General features: G+C 41.0%; 1 protein-coding gene across 5 annotated transcripts in view; it reads left to right on the top strand.

The window, feature by feature from the left end:
- Positions 1-19,887, top strand: part of P4HA2 (prolyl 4-hydroxylase subunit alpha 2) — a 60,697-nt gene that overhangs the window by 531 nt on the left and 40,279 nt on the right. The gene's annotated exons all lie outside the window — the stretch shown is intronic.

Below are 19,887 nucleotides of genomic sequence, written 5' to 3'. Positions count from 1 at the left end.
GGCTTTATAGAACTCAACTGCCCCCTAGGTGTTGCACCTTCACTTCTTACTCATCTGACGGCTGGACAGCTGTGAGCTTTTATCCTTGCCTGAGGAGGCGAGAAGCGGGGAGGGTTCCAATCGGACGCTTTTCCCTCTTAGACTGGGAGATGCATGAAGGCTTGTCTTCTCTCCTCATCTCTGCTAGAGGCCTCCTCCCATAACATCTTTTGAACTAGCCTTGTATCCCAGCTCTGTCAGCACATGTAACTGGGCTGTTGTCTAGATGGAGATGGCCAATGAGTCTATGTCCTCCTGGATGTAGGAAGGGACAGTGTGGCAGTGGACAGAACTGAATTGGAGTCAGAAGGCTAGGGTTTGGGCAAGGCAATTAACTTCTTTGGAAGTTAAATTTTTCATCTCTAAAACAAGGGGGTTCCAAATCTGAATCTATGTAGAAATACTCCCCAAGGGCTAGGGAGATTTCTTGTGGGTTCTGGACATTTGGTGAATAGAAGCAGCTTTCTCACTAAATAGCTGTTGGTTTGAATCCCAAGTTCTTTTCTACAGAAACAACCAGAACTGATGCTATCCCCCACTTCAGAACTTGTGGAAGTGTTCAGTGATGAGTGTAGCCCTCATTACTTCAGTGGGATACCTTGCTCTTTCCTTGTTGGAGACTAGAGCAATAGAAAACAACACACCTATAGAACAATCTGTAGGCAAATATGTGTAGGGTTTTTTTTTTCCTCTTGGGGGTGGGATGAGGAGGGTTGGAGTGTCCAGATCTATGATTTTGTCAATATAGGGAACTCTTGGTGTGGAAAGTACCTTCATTGATGCACATTGTCAACTCATCCTTAATTTACAACCTTAGCCATTTGAAGGCACTGAGAAATTAGGTGACTCGTTTGTCACACAGTCCCTGATAAAGGTGAAATTTGAACCCAGCTCTTCCAAATTCAAGGTCAGTCCTCTCCAACGCTATATCATATTGTTTCTCAGATGTGGGGCAGACCGTGAAAACACTGAAAATGACACTACAGCCTTTTCTGGTGTCATAGCCTATTTTGGAATCCTCAGAAATCCTGGTATAAGAAAGGAATAGCGTCTTCCAGGTGCCTGAAGCTAATGTGCTGTGTCGGGGGTTTTATAACAATTAAGCAGCTTTAAGCTAGGCAGAAATGACCCCCTCCATTCCTCTGTCCTCACAGAAGGGATGTTATGGGACAAAATTGGGGTCCTTCTGGATGCCTCTAAAATCCTACACTTCCTTAATGACATTAAGTAGACTTTCCTAGGTTTCACTGATTACTGTCGCTTGGAAGCACAATGCTTGAATTTTGCTAAAGCACTCTTTTATGGGATCTACAGAGGGCTCTCTCCAATTCACGAATTGAAGGTATGATGAGCAACTCTGTACCCCCTATGTGATGTGGCAAGATTTTAATCCTGTGCTTTCCTGACTGAAGAGTCCTTGTGCCTTCACAGCTGGCCAGAGGAGATTTAACCCTTAAGTGACGAGGGAGGGAGAGGCCACCACTTTCATCAGTATAAAGGCTTGGTTGACTAGGGGTGTTACTTATGGGAAACTGTTTCAGGGGAAAGAAACTGGCTGGCTGAGCTGCAGAGCCAGCTGGAGGAGGCGCAGTCTACCTTCTCATTTAAATTTTTTCTTTTTGTGGGAAAATGAAGGTTAAGTGACTTGCCCAGGGTCACATAGCCAGTAAGTGTCAAGTGTCTGAGGCTGGATTTGAACTCAGGTCCTCCTAAATCCAGGGCCAGTGCTTTATTCACTGCACCACCTAGCTGCCCCCTACCTTCTCATTCTTAATCCACTGCAGTGTGTTCATGGTACCAGATAGTTTTCTTAGAGGGAGAAAATTTTGTTTGTATTTGATTTGGCCTGTCAATGTTGTGCTCATCCATTCTTTCATTCTTTATCTTTTGTACTGTCTTTGAGACTTTCCCAACTATCGAATGTCATAGTGATGAGAGGAGACTTTCATACTCTCATGAGGAAGAGAAGACTTACTTACCTGAAATAAGACTATCAGTTAGTATCGTGTAGGTGCCAAACAGATGACAAATAGTAAGTAATCAAAAGTTCAGAGGAAGGAGATATCAATTAGAATATTGGGGAAGACTTTATAGAAAAAGTGGGATTGGGCCCCGGGTTCTCATAGAAGATGGCATTGAAGGGTGAATGCAGTTTGAAAAGGTACAAAAGGGGTGGGACATTGTAAGCTCTATCTCATTTCCCAAAGGGAATTGAAGGGACCTGTTGAGAAGCAACTGCCTGACCTGGTTTACATGAGCCTGTACTGTCAGGTGGGGAGAAGAGCCTACATATAAAATACTCTGTAGTGACTTCTTGTTTGATCAGCTGAGGACATGCAAAGGGGCTGGTGTGCTCCTTGGTCCCAGGGATCATGTTAATATTTAATACTATACAGCTGGAGTTTGGCAGGAAATGTGGTGCAATGTAGGCATGAAAAGGCATGTGTTATGTAGTGAGGCCAGAAGTGAGACTCTGAAAAGAAAGATTGAAACCAGGCCTCATAGGAAAATGAAGGACCTTGGGAAGGGAAACCACTTCTCCCTAGGAAGGAGTTTTTCAGGCAGAATTGGCATTGATGGAAATAGGACATAGACTTCCTTTTAAACTTCAGCTATGGCAGGTGGGATGTCATTTGTTTGTTTTAAAATTAAATATTTTTTTCAAATGATATGTAAAAATAAACTTTAACATTTGTTCTAAAAAATGTCGAGTTCCAAATTCTCTCCTTTCCTTCCTCATTGAGAAGGCAAGCAATTTGATATAGGTTATGCATGTACAGACATGCAAACATGTTTTCATATTAGTAATGTGAAAAACACACAGGCAAAACCATGAAAAATAAAGTAAAAAAATAATATGCTTCATCAGTTCTTTCTCTGGAGGTGGATAACATTTTTTATCATAAGTTCTTTGGAATTTTGTATCTTTGTATTGCTGAAAGTAGCTAAGTCATTCACAGCTGATCATCATACAGTATTGCTGTCACTGTGCACAACTTTCTTCTGGTTCTTCTCATTTCACTTTGCATCAGCTCATGTAAGTCTTTCCAGGTTTTTCTGAAAGCATGGGATGCTGTTTGTAAAGGTTAGGCCTGTTTGGATCATTAAAAAAAATTTTTTTTGGTGGGGCAATGAGGGTTAAATGATTTGCCCAGGGTCACACAGCTAGTAAGTGTCAAGTGTCTGAGACTAGATTTGAACTCAGGTCCTCCTGAATCCAGGGCTGGTGCTTTATCTACTGTGCCACCTAGCTGCCCCTGGATTAGTTTTTATTAATTTCCATGTGAGTCAAATGATCCATGGTCTCTGCTCAGGAGAAAAATTACATGGAGACCTTTTTCTAAAAGTCTGAGGAAAGTAACTCATTGGTATCTACTTCATCAATGGTGAAGTGCTAAGATTCCTAGGCTAGGAGTCAGAACATCTGGCTCCTAGCCTTAACTCTGCCAGTTTGGGGGTAGCTCATTTCTCTGGACATCTGTAAAGTGGGTGTAGTGGAAAGAAAGAGCACTAGGTATATAGAGAGCCAACCCAGAGTAAAACCTGAGCTCTTTCACTCACCTTTCTGTGTGACTTTGGGTTTGGACTAAATGATCTTTGGATTACATAGTCCCTTCCATTTCTAAATCTACGATTCTATAATCTGCCCTTGTTTTTCCCTAACATATTTCACAGAGGTCTTCAGGATAAAATGCTCTAAAACAGGTGAAAGGATCCTGCGTAAATTTGTCCAAATCTAAGGTGTTGATGCCTCTTTTAGTTAAAGGCTTCAAGGGAAGTCAGTTTGGGCATGAAATGGTAACATTTTTCATTCAGTAAGCATTTAAGTGCCTGACACTGTGCTAGATGTTTGTTACATAGACATAGAAACAAAATAGTCCCTCTTTTATAGGAGGGAATAGTCTATTGGAAAAACAATGTATTCACATCAAAATAAATACAAATTGTATACCAAATATATCTAAAGTCATTTCAGTGAGGGAAAGCACTAGCAGCTGAGAGGATTAGACGAGGTCTTGTGTAAGCAGAGGGGTTTGGACTAAATTTTCAGGGAAGGGAGGGACTCTGCAAGGTGGAGAGTATTGAGGAGAACCTTCTAATCCTAAGGGACAGCCAGTGTAAAGGGCTTAGAGGAAAGAGATGTGTATCACATATAGGTGCCAGCAAAGAGACCAGTTTGCCTGGAATTTTGAATGCCTAAAGGAGAGCAATGAATAAGTAAATTTGGAAAGACAGTCTGGAGTCAGATCATGAAGGACTTTAAATGCCAACCAGTGGAGTAAGAGAAGTTATTGATCTTTAGGAGGTTAGTCAGAAGCATCCTAAAATATTTATTTCAACGAACCCTTCTGTGGATAGTAGCATTTCTTCCTTTTTCTTCTTGCAATCTCTAGCACCTGGGCCCCTATGCCCACTGATGGGAGGAAGATGGCATGGCTGTTAATGACTTCCTAGGCCACTGTGGCCACATGATAAACCTCTGGAAAGAGCAACAAGGACGTGTCAGCTACATACCCCGCACATTCAGCTTTTAGAGATGCTTTGTTGCCAGCTCTGAGTGTGGTCCTTTATTTCTGATAAGCCAGATTTTGGAGCATGAGCCTCATTGCCCAGGATTATAAGGGCAAGTCTGGGACCTTTTGCCTTCTCAGGAGTAATGGACACCCGGTTTGGTTACTTGTTTTCTTTAAAAACAAGTCCTGTCTGTAAAAGGGAGGGAGGAGGGAGACAATGTTTCAGGAACAACGTGGCAGCTGGGGGTGGAGGAGCTGGCCAGCAAGAAGAGACAGTTTGGATCACCCCCTGGCTCAATTTGGAATTAGGTTGGAGGGATCTGACTTAAGCAGGCAGTTTATGTGAAAAAAAAAAAAGCTGGAGTTTTTCTGTAACCAAATGATCCCAATGGTCTGGCAGCGTGAAGTAGAAGCAAAAAGCCAACCTTAGCCTGCTGTAGTAGAATCATTTTCTAGAACAACAGAGTTCTGTGACTGGCTGACCACATCTGGAGTAAAATGTCTATTTCTGGGTACCTTGTTTTATGAGGGACATTAGCAAAGATGAATGTGTCCAGACAAGAGTCTCCAGGATGATGGGGGTGGGGGTGGGGTGGGGCGGGAAGACTAGAAATTATGTCCTGTGGGGAATGAGCAAAATAAGATGAAGAGGTATTTAGCTTAGAGAATAAAATATTTAGAGGGAGGGACCATGGCACTTATTTTCAAATATCTGAAGTATTATCATATAGAAAAGGGAGTTCTTCACCAAAAATCAAATAACAATCTGAGTTCCATGAAATTCTCTGACATCTTGATCCTATCATTGTTTAGTCATTTCAGATGTGTCTGACTTTCTGTGACCTCTTATGCGGTTTCCCTGGAAAAAGATACTAGAATGGTTTGCCACTTCCTTCTCCAGCTCAACTTACATAAGAGGAAATTGAGGCAAGTGAGGTTAAGTGACTTACCCAGGATCGCACAGCTAGTGTCTGAGATCAGATCTGAACTCAGAAAGATGAGTCCTTCTGACTCTAGGCACAGCACTGTATCTGCTGCCTGGTTTTATGAAATTCTCTGAGGGTTTAATTCTAGAGATGGTTCAATCCTTAGGGAAGCTAGGAAGAGACATTCTTGTGGAACAAATGTCCTGGAACTAAGCTGGTCCTATAACACCAGAGATGGTTCACTTTTTTTAGAGGTCTGAAAGAGAATGCCCTTGTAGAGTAAAAGGCCTGAAGCTGAGCTAGAGAGCGTTCTGTTCTGAGCAGCTTTAAGCTTATGCACAGCATTTAGGAAGACTGGGTGGTCCAGCTATATCTGTGATGGTCAGTGGAAGGTGGGTTACCCATACCCAGTCTGAAGTTTAAGGGCCTACATTGTTCCATGGCCTGTTGGTCTGGGTTTAGTTACTGGCTTCATTTGGGTTCTATTCTCTTTCTGGTTTTTTTTTTTTTTTTTAATTCTTAATCCAGTTATTTGATTTTGTCCTGTTGCTCCCAGGACTGAGTTCTGAACATTTGAAAAGATATGTATTTGCTGTTTGAAATAACCATTTGTGTCTGCAATGCTGGCTTTTATTCCAGGCCAAGCCAAGGGAGAAAATGGCTCATATCATTGCCTTAGAGCTGGAAGGAAGTTCAGAGGCCATTGAGTTCAAATAATTGAGACTGTAGCTTTGGTACCTCCATATTGCCTCCTAAATAAATCCCAAACTGGATTTGCAGTTTAAGGACTTCCATTATCTCATCCCAACCTTCGTGATTTAGTGGCTACAACTATGTGGCTTGCAGTCAGGAAGAGCTGTATTCCAATATCTTCTTAAGTACTAAGTTGGTGTGTTATACTGTAAATGAGGCCTGGACTCGGTGGCCTCTGAGGTTCATTCTAACTCTAAGTCTATAATCTTATGATTCTTCCCATTGCTCCACTCAGAATAAAGGACAGCAATGTAACCACAAATGGTTTTTACCTCAGATTCTATGTATCCAAGATCACATATCTGGGGGCTCTAGGAAACAAAGGGCAGATTAAAAAAAAACAGATATAAGGGACTCCCCTTTATTTATTTATTACTTATTTATTATTTATTTATTTTTTTGGTAAGGCAATTGGGGTTAAGTGACTTGCCCAGGGTCACACAGCTAGTGTTAAGTGTCTGAGGCCGGATTTGAACTCGGGTCCTCCTGAATCCAGGGCCGGTCCTCTATCCACTGCACCACCTAGCTGCCCTGCAAAGGGCAGATTTTTAAGGGGAAATCAGCCAAGATGATGCATTGGGTGGGAAAAGACAAAAGTTCAGAGAGCTCCCCAAAAGGATGGGAGCTTAGGCATAGATGTCTACATTGGGGATGGGAGCCCAGATCATTATTGCCAGTGGCTAGGAGGCAAGAGAATAGACAAGAGTGGTGAGGAGGACGAGAGCAGTGTATTCTCACTGTTGGTTTAGAGATAGATGCACATGCTTTGGATATGGAGTCTGACGTGTTACACAGATGTACACTGTGTAGTCCAAGAGAGAAAGGACCATGGGATCATGGATCTATAGAAGGATTAAAGTTTAGAGACCATCTAGTGCAACCCCTTTGATTTTACAGATGGGGAAACTGAGGTTAAGTGATATTCCCAAGGTCAAACAGTAATCACCAGAGGTGGGATTTGAATCCATGTCCTCTGATTCCAGGTCCTGTACTCTTTTCACTGTACAAGTCAGCCTCAAGTAATTACCAAAGTTAATTAGATCTTTCCTAAGGAGTTCTTAGAATTAGGGATCGTTCTTGTATTTATGTGGTAAGGACCTCAGATGTTACTCCTGATCCATGTAACATGTGGGATGGCTCAAGGCTGCTCGTGGGGGTGACCTGAGGTGTGTAGCTGTCCCATGACTGTCACTGAGAGCATACTTGTGAATACTGCCTTTACCTATTGGACATGTGCTTTGCCATGGAGAAGCCCATTATGGAATCAGTGCTTCTAGTGTTCAAAAGTGTTCGTTTTTAGCACTCTGGTGTGGAGCAGGATTTAGAGCACCAGGGTCACTGCTTATTAGCTATAAGGGAATGGCTTGGATATGATGGAGGGATAGTTCAGTGGACAGAGCCCTGTCCTGGAAGTCAGGAGATTTGAGTCTTAGTCTCAGTTCTCCTGCTAACTCATATGACCTTGGACAAGTCACTTCCCTCTCTGAGGCTGTTCTCTGTGAAATCTCTGTCACACCTCCTGCTTGTTGTTGTTTGTCCTTCTTTCTCAAAGAGGACCATGGCATTGGGATTATGTCATGACTTGCAGTGAATTGGATTTAAGTGAGGCAGGGCCGTGAAAAGTGACCAGCCTCACTCTCTCTTCCAGAGTCATCTGGGACCATTGGCAAGATATACATCAGGATGACGAGGTGGCCCGGGATGTTTAAGGCAATTGGGGTTTAATGACTTGCCCAGGGTCACACCTCCTGCAGGGTAGGTTTGAGAAAACAGAATAATGGATGGATTTGACTCCAGTCCTTTTGTGTTCAAGGTTTTTTGTTTTTGCTTTTTGGTGTTTTTTTGTTTTTGGTGAGGCAATAGGGGTTAAGTGACTCACCCGGGGTCACACAGCATGTAAGTGTCAAGTGTCTGAGGCTGGATTTGAACTCAGTTCCCCCTGACTCCACGGCCAGTGCTCTGTCCACTGCACCACCTAGCTGCCCCACTGTGTTCAGGTTTTGATTCTAATTGGTCCAGGATACAGAAAAAGCTCTTTTCTAGTACTACCTTTGGAAGTGTGATCTGGCTTCATAGCCTCCTGTTTGGCATATACATTTGCATGATTGCTTCTGTTTCTGTTCTTTTTTTGAAAAAATATTTATTTTATTCTGAACATAAGAAATAAAAGAAGTATTTCCATAACATAGTAGAATACAAAAAAGATGCTTGTACCTGAAACTTCAAATTATGTATAACTTGCTATTCCTTTTAAATATATGATAAAGTTATCTTGCAACTTTCTTTTTTTTCCTTTTTTCTTCCTTCTCCCCGACCCTAGATATGCCTACCATTAAACACACATATATACACACACATAGATATGTAAAAAATTCCATACATACTTCTATCAATCAGTTCTTTCTCTGGATGCAGATAACATCTTGCTTCATAGTTCCTTTGTAGTTAATTTGGATATTTATAAGAGTCAAAACGATTTAGTCACTCAAAGGTATTCTTAAAACAACATTGCTGTTATTGTACAAAATGTTCTCTTGGTTCTGCTCATTTCACTTTTCATTATTTCATGCACGTCTATCCATGTTTTTCTAAGATCATCGAGCTCATTATTTCTTACAGAACAGTAGCATTCCATCATGATCATGTGCCACAGCTTGTTCAGCCATTCCCCAATTGATGGGCATCCCAGTAGTTTCCAGTTCTTTGCCACCACAAAGAGAGCTGCCATAAATATTTTAGAACATATAGGCTCTTTTCCTTTCCCCCCTAATCATCTTGGGAAACAAGCTCTCTTAGATACATTCAATAGGGGGACAGCAAGAGGCAGAAATCAATGTATGTCCATGATCACATATACATCTGCGTTCTTGGGGGATGAATGCCAGGAAGAAAATAGCTCATGCTTGTGGCTTTAGATGAGTGTTTGAGCATTTTGCCTGTGAAATGGATGTTTCTCGTATATTGATACATACATTGGCATACATATCAAGGCTTGCTTGCCCCTAGGAGAACAGATGGTAGTGGTATGTTTACAATTTTGAAGGGTGTGGTAGTGAAAAGTTGCATGCATCTGGGAAACATCTGGCAGACATACTCTGAGTCTGCTCACAGAACATCTTTGAGGTAGGAGTGGGATGATAATTAGAAACTTAATGTATGTTGTTCTGAATATGGGCAGGCGCCAGTGAGACTCTGGCTCTTCTCTCAAAGGAAAAACAACATGTCAATGAAGGGCCACGTTTAGTCTTTCATCACCATTTGCCTGAACTCTGGTAATATCTTCCCAATTGGTTTCCCTGCCTCCTAAGTGTTCCCTTCAGCACACCTACCCCTCTGTGCTCTGGCTGAGTGCTGTGGGCTTTTAGTACTTTGCATCACAGCAGGAACCTGGAAGATGGAGAGAAACCAGAGGAGCAGGTGAAATATTGCTCACATAACTGCATCCAGGGTATTTAGGAAGAGGTGTGTGATTACTCTTGCCAGTGGATTTGAAACTAACCTTGCCTTTGGGACAATTGTTTTAGCAGCAGAGAAAACTAACTCCTAAAAGCCGTCAGCACATATTGGACGCTGCAACTATGTTGCATCAATGATAATCATTCATGTTTTATAGTTGTCTGGTGGTGGAGTTGTGGTATAGACGTGTAGCTCCCCTCTCTCCCCCCTCCAGTTGTAGCCATGTTTGATTCCTATTCTGTGGTGATATTCAGATAAAGCCTTTTTACAATGTGACGCTGAAACTCTGGGAGCAAGAGGTAAAAAAGGATATTGATGGGATGGCGAGCATCCAGAGAAGGACAGCCAGGATGGTAAAGGACATTGAGTCCATGTCATAGGAGGACCAGTGGGTGCAATTGTTCAGCCATTTCCCAGTCGATAGGGGAGAAGACATGGGCCAGGAAAGGGAGAGAGTGAATGAAGGGGAGCAGATAGTGTGAAGTCTTCTTTTTTTCTTTCTTTTTTTTTTTTAGTGAGGCAATTGGGGTTAAGTGACTTGCCCATGGTCACACAGCTAATAAGTGTTAAGTGTCTGAGGCCAGATTTGAACTCAGGTCCTCCTGACTCCAGGGCCGGTGCTCTATCCACTGCACCATCTAGCTGCCTGTGTGAAGTCTTTAAAGGATTATTAGATTAGATTAGATTAGATTTCTTTTGCTTTGCCCCAAATTCCAGTTAGGAATAATTAGTGAATTTGTAGAGAAGCAAATTTAGGCTTGATGTCAGGAAAATTTCCTAGTAATTAGAGCTGCCCCAAAGTGAAATGGGCAGCCTTGAGAGGTGGTAGAATCCCCTTCTTGGAGCTCTTCAAGCAGAGGCCAAATAACCACTTTGGTTATTTGAATTTGGTGAATTTGATGGCCCCTGATGATCCTTCCAATTTACACATTGATTCTGAGACTCCATCTTGTCTTTTTGGGAAGGTATTTGACAGCCTCAGATGTAACGTGTATGGCCTCTGGCACTAAAACCAAGACACAGTTGTAGAATCAGCTCCAACAAGATAGCATATCCCAACTGCTGAAAGTGAATGTTTCTATCTCTGCTGTCTTCTATCTGTACAGTCTACCAAAGCTTCTCTCTCCAAAGTAACCAGGGATCTTCTCATGTCCAAGGTCCAAGATCCAAGATCCGGATTTCAGTGCTCTTACCTACCTTGATCTTTCTGTGTTATTTAACATAATTCACCATCCTCTTTTCTTTCTTGGTAAGCCATTCTCCTCTGGTTCTCCTATCTCTCTAACCACTTGGACTCCTTTGCTAGCTCCCTGTCTTCCTATCTCTGACATCTTAATATGGGTGTCCCTCTTCTTTCTCTCCACTCTCTCCCTTGTCGACATCCTACCACTTTAAATTACCACCTCTAATCAGGTGACTCCCATAGGTGTTTCTAGTTCTGATCTCTCAACCTTCAGTCCCACATTTCCAACTGCCTGCTGCACAGCTCCATTTAAATGTCCCATTGGTACCTCTAACTCAGTCCGTCTAAATCTGAGCTCATCATCTTCCTTTCTAAATTGCCCCTCTTCCCTATCACCCTTTGACTCTTGCTTCTCCCTCCCCACCTCACTCCCATCCAATTAGTTGCCAAGTCCTATTGATTCTACTTCCATAATCTAACTTCCATCCATCCTCTCCTTTCACCTCACACTGATACCGCCCTGATTCAGGCCCTTGTGACCTTTAGTTTTTAACTGGTCATCTTATTCTCGGTTGATCCCTTCTCTAATCCATCCTTCACAGAGCTGACAAAATCACCTTTAATGCACAGTATCCTATCACATAGTTCTCCTGCTCAAAAAACCTCCAATGAATTCTTATTACCTACATGAGAAAATACATGTTCTTTTGAATAGCTTCCAAGCATTCAATAGCAATAATCTGGCTCCAATTTACCTCCATGTCTTACTTTACCCTATCCTACTTCCCCTACTCTATGTTATAGCCAAATAGATGTTAACCAGTTTTTCCTCAATCTTCTGTCTCCCTCTTCTGCCTCACAAATTTGCATGGGTCATTCTCCATGCCTGGAATAAACTCTTGATTCCTTATGGCTGAAAGTGTTTTCTTTGTCCTCAAATATTCCTAAAGCGTTTTGTCTGAATCTCCTTTGCCTCTATCATTCTGGACTTTGTGCCCTATTTTGCTGGATATATGTTGTAATCTTCTAACTTTTGCTCCCCAGACCCCAAGCTTTTCTTGTGCTATTTTCCAGGCTAGAAAGTTTGCTCTTTTCCTTTCAGGCTCTCCACAGCTACACATCCTTCGAGGTCCAGCTTAAATGTTACCTTTTTCCAGGAAATCTTTGATAGTTAAGATTCCCGGTGTTATCTTCCTTTTTGCAAATATTCCCTATGCTGAGAATCTATGTGACACCACTTAGCACTTGGTTGGATGAACTTTTACACACTGTTCTCAAGTTGTTTCCATAATAAAAATTAAAATGACATCCTTAAGATAATGCATTGCTTTTGCATGTTGCTTTACAATTAGCAAAGTTCCTTACATGTCGTTCAGTTGTTTCAGTCATGTCCAACTCTTTGTGGCAAAGTTGCTGGAGTGGTTTGCTATTTCCTTCTTCAGCTCATTTTACAGATGAAGAAACTGAGCTCAGCAGAGTTAAGTGACTTGCTCAGGGTCACACAGCTAATAAGTGTCCAAGGCTGGATTTGAACTCAGCTTTTCCTGACTCCAGGCCTAGCACTCTACTCATTGCACCACCTAGCTACCCTGTTCCTTACATATATTATCTCATATGAACTTTAAAACATGGGTATTATTAGCCCCATTTCACAGTTGAAAAAACTGAGGCTCAGAGAAGTTAAGTAATTTGTCTAGTTTGACATAAATAGCAAGAGGAAGAAATGAGCTTTTAGCCCAGGTCTTTTTGACACTGAGGCTAACATCTTATCAATTATAACAACAGTACCTTTCTTTCTTTCTTTCTTTTTTTTTTTTGGTGAGGCAATTGGAGTTAAGTGACTTGCCCAGGGTCACACAGCCAGTAAGTGTTAAGTGTCTGAGGCTGGATTTGAACTCAGGTACTCCTGACTCCAGGGCCGGTGCTCTATCCACTGTGCCATCTAGCTGCCCCAACAGTACCTTTCTAATGTGAATCTTGTTGTTTCAACTAGATTGTAGTTCTTCAAGCTCACTGCAATTTCTCCACTGTCACTCCCACAGTGTAGCTGAGCATAACTAGGTATGAAAGAGGCATCGGGATCTTTTTCACTAGCTAGCTTCCTGACCTTGATCAATATGGTGGTCTGCACAGCATAGAGGCACCAAACAAGAAAGACATAGTGAGCAAGTAAAATGGACTGTTTGCCCTGCTATCAAGCTCAGAAGTTAAGAATTTAGCACATATATCCCAGAATGCCTCTAAATTGTGTCAAGCTCTGTGATTTCACTGGTGTGAGAAAACTCCCTTTCCCAATGCAGATAAGTAATTGTTGTGCAACTTCTAGTCTTGGACAGTTGCCTTATGTGATTTGCCTTGAGTCACACAGCTAATATGTGGCAGAGGAGAACCTTGGATTCTGGTCTTCTTGACTCAGATCAGCTCTCCATCCACTGCCACATTGCCTCTCTAGCCACAAATTCATCTAAACCTCCTTTAATGATATTTGGCTTAGGCTGTACCACATCTGAGGGTATCAAATTCCATTCAATTATTTATTTTTTTTCCCTTTAATTATTTCTAAATTTACATTTTGGAAGATTCCAGTGAGTTCCTTTAACCTCATAATTTGAGTCTGGTGACAGTTTCCCTTCTCTATCCATTCCCTTTGTGATTGGATGCATGTTGATCATAGCCCCTCTCAAACTATCACCTTTCCAGACTGAGGAGGCCTCCCTCAGTTTTTCGGTCACTTTCCAGTTATCCCTTCCACATTGCAGAGGTTAGGGGCATGGAGCCCTCTCTATCTGGAAAAATCCATGTAAAATTGTTTGGCCCTCTCTTTGTATCAGAGAAGTTTGAATTCTTTTTTTTTCTTTTTCTTTTATGTGGTGTTTATAGTACCTAATTGTAAAATTTGGGTTAAATATTTGGTCATAGGTTATATTATACAATACTATCCATGTATTTTAGGCATTTCTGAGTTTTGAAACTTTTTCTGTGTCATCTGCAGCTTCTGCAAAACTCCCCCCAGATCCCCATTTAATTTCTTATGCTGATCCACAATATACCAAAATTACAATGGGGGAAATTGTAATGTGGAAGGGATAACTGTATATAGCAGCCCCTTTCCCTCATATAAATCACTTGAAAGACTTGGGCTGACCTTCTCTGAACTTTCATTGGTTCAATAAGTTCTTCTGTGAGCTTTAACTCCAGACGTGCCCACAGTGTTAACATACATGGATGCACATAAAAGCATTTGCTGATTGCTTTCCAGTTTCCCTTGCTGATGATATAGAGCATTGTTGGTTTGGGAGAAAGGCCTGTTGGGGAATAAAATCCAGGAGACAGCTGGAGTTTGGCTTGGGACCAGAGCTTTTTGCACAGGAAAAGGACCAAGAAAATGTTTGCTATGAAAATCTGCTTGAGTACTTGTTCAGCTAGCCCTTGAAGAGGCAATTCCTAAGGAATCATTTGCCACAGAAAGTCAGTGAAATGCCAAACTATTGTAAATCAAGTCCCCTGGAAATATCTAATAATTAAATCTAATAACAAGAATATCTCATAGCAGCATTGTTTGCTCTAGTAGAGAACTAGAAACAAAGTATATATCTAACAGCTCGGGAATAACTGAACAAATTATAATATATGAATGGAATGGAATATTATATCATAAGAAATGATGAAAAGGACAAATTCACAGAAATCTATGAGGACTTGTACGACTAAAACATGATCAATGCAATGACCAATTTTGACTCCAGAAGACTAATGATAAATCAGGCTTCTCACCTCTTCATAGATAAGTTATGAACTTGAGGTACCAAATGTGACATGTTTTATGATCTAACCAATATGTGGGTTGTTTTGTATAGAATACATGTTTTTTTCATAAGGCAAAGTTTTTTGTTTTGTTTTTTGTTTTGTTTTTTAGTGTGTAGGACATGGGTGTTAAAAGAGGTTATAAGGGAGAGTGGATCCTTGGGGAGGAGGGATTGTGATACTGAAAAAAAAAATAGAAGAAAAGAAAGAAAAGAACATAAATAAGCAGAACAATGAAGAAAATTCATAAAGAGATGCAGAAAGGCAGGGCAGCATTGGAACTATAAGGTTAAATTTGAATTACTTAAAAAAAGAGGAATCCAAGCTACATGTAGTAAGTAGGGGGGACAGACAAACTGTACAAAACAGAAGTTCCATGTACAATCCCCTTTTAAAAATACCATTTCAATAATGTCCATCAATTGGGGAATAGCTGAACAAGCTATATGATTATATGTGAACAAGGTATATGATTGTAATGGAATATTATTGTGCTATAAGAAATGAGAAGTAGTATGATTTCAGAAAGGCCTGGAAAGACTTATATGAACTGATATATAGTGAAGTGAGCAGAACCAGGAAAACCTTGTGAACAATGACAGCAAATTGTTCAATGAAGAACTGAATGACCTAACTGTTCTCAGCAATACAATGATCCAAGATAATTCCAAAGGACTAAAGATGAAGCATACTAATCCACCTCCAAAGAAAGAACTGATCTTGATTGAGCACAGACTGAGGCATTCTATTTTTCACTTTCTTTCATTTTTTCTTTTATTCAAGTTTTCTTGTACAAAATGATAAATATGGCAATGTTTTACATAATTACACATGTATAACCTATATCTGATTGCTTATGGCCTCAGGGAGTGGGGAAGGGAAGAAAGGAAGGAGGGATAGAATTTGGAACTCAAAACTTTAAATTAAAATGTTTATTATAAAAACCAAAAATTTCCTTTGAATATTGAAATGTTTACATATTTATTAATGTTAAATTTATAATTGAAGAAAAAATTTTAAAGGACATTAAAGATATTACCTGGAATAGAGTGAAACCTACAGAGGAACACCCGTGTTTTTTTTTTTTTAATTAGATAATCAGGGCATTTTGTCAGGCCAAACTGGCCTTGCTATTCCTTACACTTGACATTCCAACTCCGTTTATGTGCACGGGCTACCCCCCATGGCTGGAATGCACTCCCTCCTCATTTCTACTTCTTAGAATGCCTCATTTCCTTCAAAGCTCAGTTCAGTTACTGCCCTCTACATTAGCCCTTTCCTGAATCTCTCCCACCTACTAGTGCCTCCAAATTGCTTTTTATTTCTTTTACATGTTGTTAAGGACTGTTAAAGGGTCTCCTAAACTTGCCTTTTTGAATTGCCATATTTTCCAGAAACACTGGACCCAGAGTATGCAGGAAGCCCTGCATGTGTCAAGGATTAAGCTCCCCCTGAGCTGACATAACTTGTTGTTGCACCCCATGCTGGGCTATCTGTGTGTCCTTGGAAGACAAGTCAGGCGTCAGCCAGTCTGTGCCAGGCTGGGGTAATGCTTGTGCAGCGGGGGTCCTTTGCAGATAAACAGACCCTCCTATCTCCATAATCTAGCACAGAGCTTCTTAAACTGTGGGTCATGACCTAATATGAGGTCACGTAACTGAATGTGGAGGTCATGAAAAATTTGGCAACGATAAAAGGTTATGTATACCTATTTTATATAAGTATATATCCGAGGTTGGAAAAATTTTCTCCAGGGATAGAGGGGAAGAGGTTGAGAGTGGAGAAAGTTTAAGAAGCCCAGCTCTAGCTGTTCCCAAGGGAAAATAATGAGGCTTTTCCATCAGCTTGCTCTTCCCTGTGGGGAGTGGTCTTGACTTTTTTCCCCACCTTTGCTGTACCATTCCCCCTCCCAAGTATCCCCTCATCCCTGTGTCCTGCTATTATAAAAATGTAAACTTCTGTAAAAACTAGGAACCCTTTGGGTTCCACATGCATGTTTATTTCTCTTGTTTTCTCTGGTTTTCACATAAGTCTTGTGAAGTTGTGATTGCCTTTTGATAATGTGTATATTTGTTTTGGGTTCCCCATACCCTTAGTTGCTAATGCCTTCTCCCCTCAGAATCCTTTTCTTTAACTCTGTATTTATCTTCTTATCTACCTAGTTGTTTACATGCTTTCTCACTCATAAGGACATAAGCTTTTTGAGGGCAGGGACTATGTTTTGCCCTTCCTTTGTATGCACTGGCAGGTAGTAAGCCCTCCATAAATGCTTGTTGACTGACTGTCATATATGTGTATATTCTGTCTCCCCTTAGAGAATGTAAGGTCATTAAGGAAAAGAGACTCTTTATGTCTTCATATCATTGATCCCTAGCACAGTATCTGGCATGTAGTAGGTATTTAATAATTTAATTGTGGATTTATTGACTGAAAATGACCTGTCCAAGGTCACAAGCTAATGTTATAGAGCTCCCCTTGGCTGAAGTGTAAATCTGATCATGTCACCTCCCTACTTATTCAATAAACTTCAATAGCTCCTTATTACCTCTAGGATCAAATATAAAATCCTTTGACTTTTTTCTCACAATTTTTTAAACATTTTTATTTAAAGGTTTGAGTTCCAAATTCTACCCCCCCTCCCTTGCTTCTCCTTCCCTGAGAAAGTAAGGAATCATAGGTTATGTATGTACAATTATATAAAACATTTCCATATTAGTCATTTTGCAAAGAAGACTCAAAAGGGAAAAAATGAAAGAAAGAAAGTAAAAAATAGCTTTGGTTTGTTTTTGATCAATATCAGTTCTTTCTTTGGAAGTGGATAGTATGCTTCATCTTTAGTTCTTTGGAATTGTCTTGGATCATTGCATTGCTGAGAACGGTTAAGTCATTCACAGTTCTTCATCAAACAATATTGCTGTCACTGTGCATAATGTTCTCTCGGTTCTCTTCACTTCACTATACATCAGTTCATACAAGTCTTTCCAGGCCTTTCTGAAGTCATCTTGCTTGCCATTTCTTACAGCACAATAATATTCCATTACCATCATATAACACAGCTTGTTTAGCCATTCCCCAATTGATAGGCATCCCTTTGATTTCCAATTCCTCCATCGTAATAGCTCTTTCATGCCTCTTTTATGTGGGATAATATACCCCATTCAATGTCCCCCCCTTCTTCTTCCAATGCAATTTTCTTTATTTTGTTTTTTGGGGTATAATCCCATCAATTTATTATATTCATATCCTCTTTCCACATATACTCCTAAACTTATAGTAATAAAGTTAAGTTACAAATATTATCTTGCCATATAGAAATATAAACTGTTTAACCTCATTGAATTTATGTTTTTTTTTCTTTTTTTTTTTCTTTTTCTTAACCTTTTCATATTTCCCTTGAGTCTTGTATTGGAGGTCCAATTTTTTATTCAACTCAGGTCTTTTAATCAGAAATGCTTGACAATTCTCTATTTTGTTAAATGTCCATCCCCCCCAACCCTGAAAGATTATATTCAATTTTGCTGGGTAGGTGATTCTTGGTTGTAAACCTAACTCCTTTGCCTTCTGGTACATTGTATTGCAAGCCTTCCAGTTCTTTAATGTGGAAGCTGCCAAATCCTGTGTAATCATAACTGTAGCTCCATGATGTTTGAATTATTTCTTTTTGGCTGCTTGCAATACTTCATCCTTAATCTGTGAGCTCTGAAATTTGACTATGATGTTCCTAGGATTTTTCATTTTGGGATCTCTTTTAGGTCATGATTAGTGGATTCTTTCAATTTCTATTTTCTCCTCTGGTTCTAGTATATCAGGGAAGTTTTCTTTGATAATTTCTTAAAAGATGTTCAGGCCTTTTTTTTTTTTTTTGGATTGTGGTTTTCAGGTAGTCTAATAATTCTTATATTATCTATCCTGTATCTATTTTCTAGGTCAGTTGTTTTTTTAATGAGAAATTTCCTTTCCTTTCCTTTCCTTTCCTTTCCTTTCCTTTCCTTTCCTTTCCTTTCCTTTCCTTTCCTTTCCTTTCCTTTCCTTTCCTTTCCTTTCCTTTCCTTTCCTTTCCTTTCCCTTTCCTTTCCTTTCCTTTCCCTTTCCTTTCCCTTTCCTTTCCCTTTCCTTTCCCTTTCCTTTCCCTTTCCTTTCCCTTTCCTTTCCCTTTCCTTTCCCTTTCCTTTCCCTTCCCTTTCCCTTTCCTTTCCCTTCCCTTTCCCTTCCCTTTCCCTTTCCTTTCCCTTTCCTTTCCTTGTGGGGCAAGGGGGGTTAAGTGACTTGCCCAGGGTCACACAGCTAGTGTCAAGTGTCTGAGGCCGGATTTGAACTCAGGTCCTCCCGAATCCAGGGCTGATGCTTTATCCACTGCGCCACCTAGCTGCCCCTACTGTTGCCTTTCACTGGGCTTTAGGGCATAACTGCTTTCTTTCTCTGGAAGGTAGGCTTCTTTTCTAGCCTTTACTGGGAGTAGGGCCTCTTTTTTGGTCTCCCCTGGGTGTGGAGTGTAGCTCAGGGGTGGGGCCCTGCTGCTGGGTTGCTTTGGAAATTGGGTCTCTCTGCTGGTAGAACTCAGGGGAAGGGTCTCACTGGTTAGCCAGTCTCCAGGCAGGACTTCACTACTGGACAACAGTGTGGTCAAGGCATTGCTGGTGGCCTGTGCTGGGGGTGGGTCGCTATACAAACTGCTCATTTGCTTAGGGCGCTGCTAGTTTGCAGGAGGTCTGGGCCTTGCTGGTCGATTGCCCCAGGCTTAGAACCTTGCTGTAGGCCTCCTGCTGGGAGGCTGGCTTTTATTATTGCTGCTCTTGGACCTCACTCTCCCACTCCAGTGAGACAGACCTTTCTTGGCACCCCAGTGAGACAGACCTTTCCTGCTGGGTTGGTAAGCTGCTTCCCTGAATCCAGGGCCAGTGCTTTATCCACTGCGCCACCTAGCTGCCCCCCTCCTTTAACTTTTAAAGACTTCAGAATTTGTCCCCTTCCTACCTTTCCAGTCTTTCCCCTTAATCCCATCTGTGTCCTCTGAAATCCAGTGATAATAGCCTTCTTGCTATTCCTCACACACAATTCTCTGACTCCCAACTGAGTATTTTTACTGCTTGTCCCCATGCCTGGAATTCTCTCTTTCCCCATTTCCATCTCTTAGAATCCCTGGCTTTCTTCAAGTTCCAGCTGAAATCTGACTTTATTAAAGAAGTCCTTCATTATCTCTCTTAACATTAGT

Source organism: Dromiciops gliroides, chromosome 2 (assembly GCF_019393635.1).
Source record: "Dromiciops gliroides isolate mDroGli1 chromosome 2, mDroGli1.pri, whole genome shotgun sequence".
In the NCBI taxonomy this organism is placed as follows: domain Eukaryota; kingdom Metazoa; phylum Chordata; class Mammalia; order Microbiotheria; family Microbiotheriidae; genus Dromiciops; species Dromiciops gliroides.
This window is presented reverse-complemented; position numbering and strand designations above follow the sequence as displayed.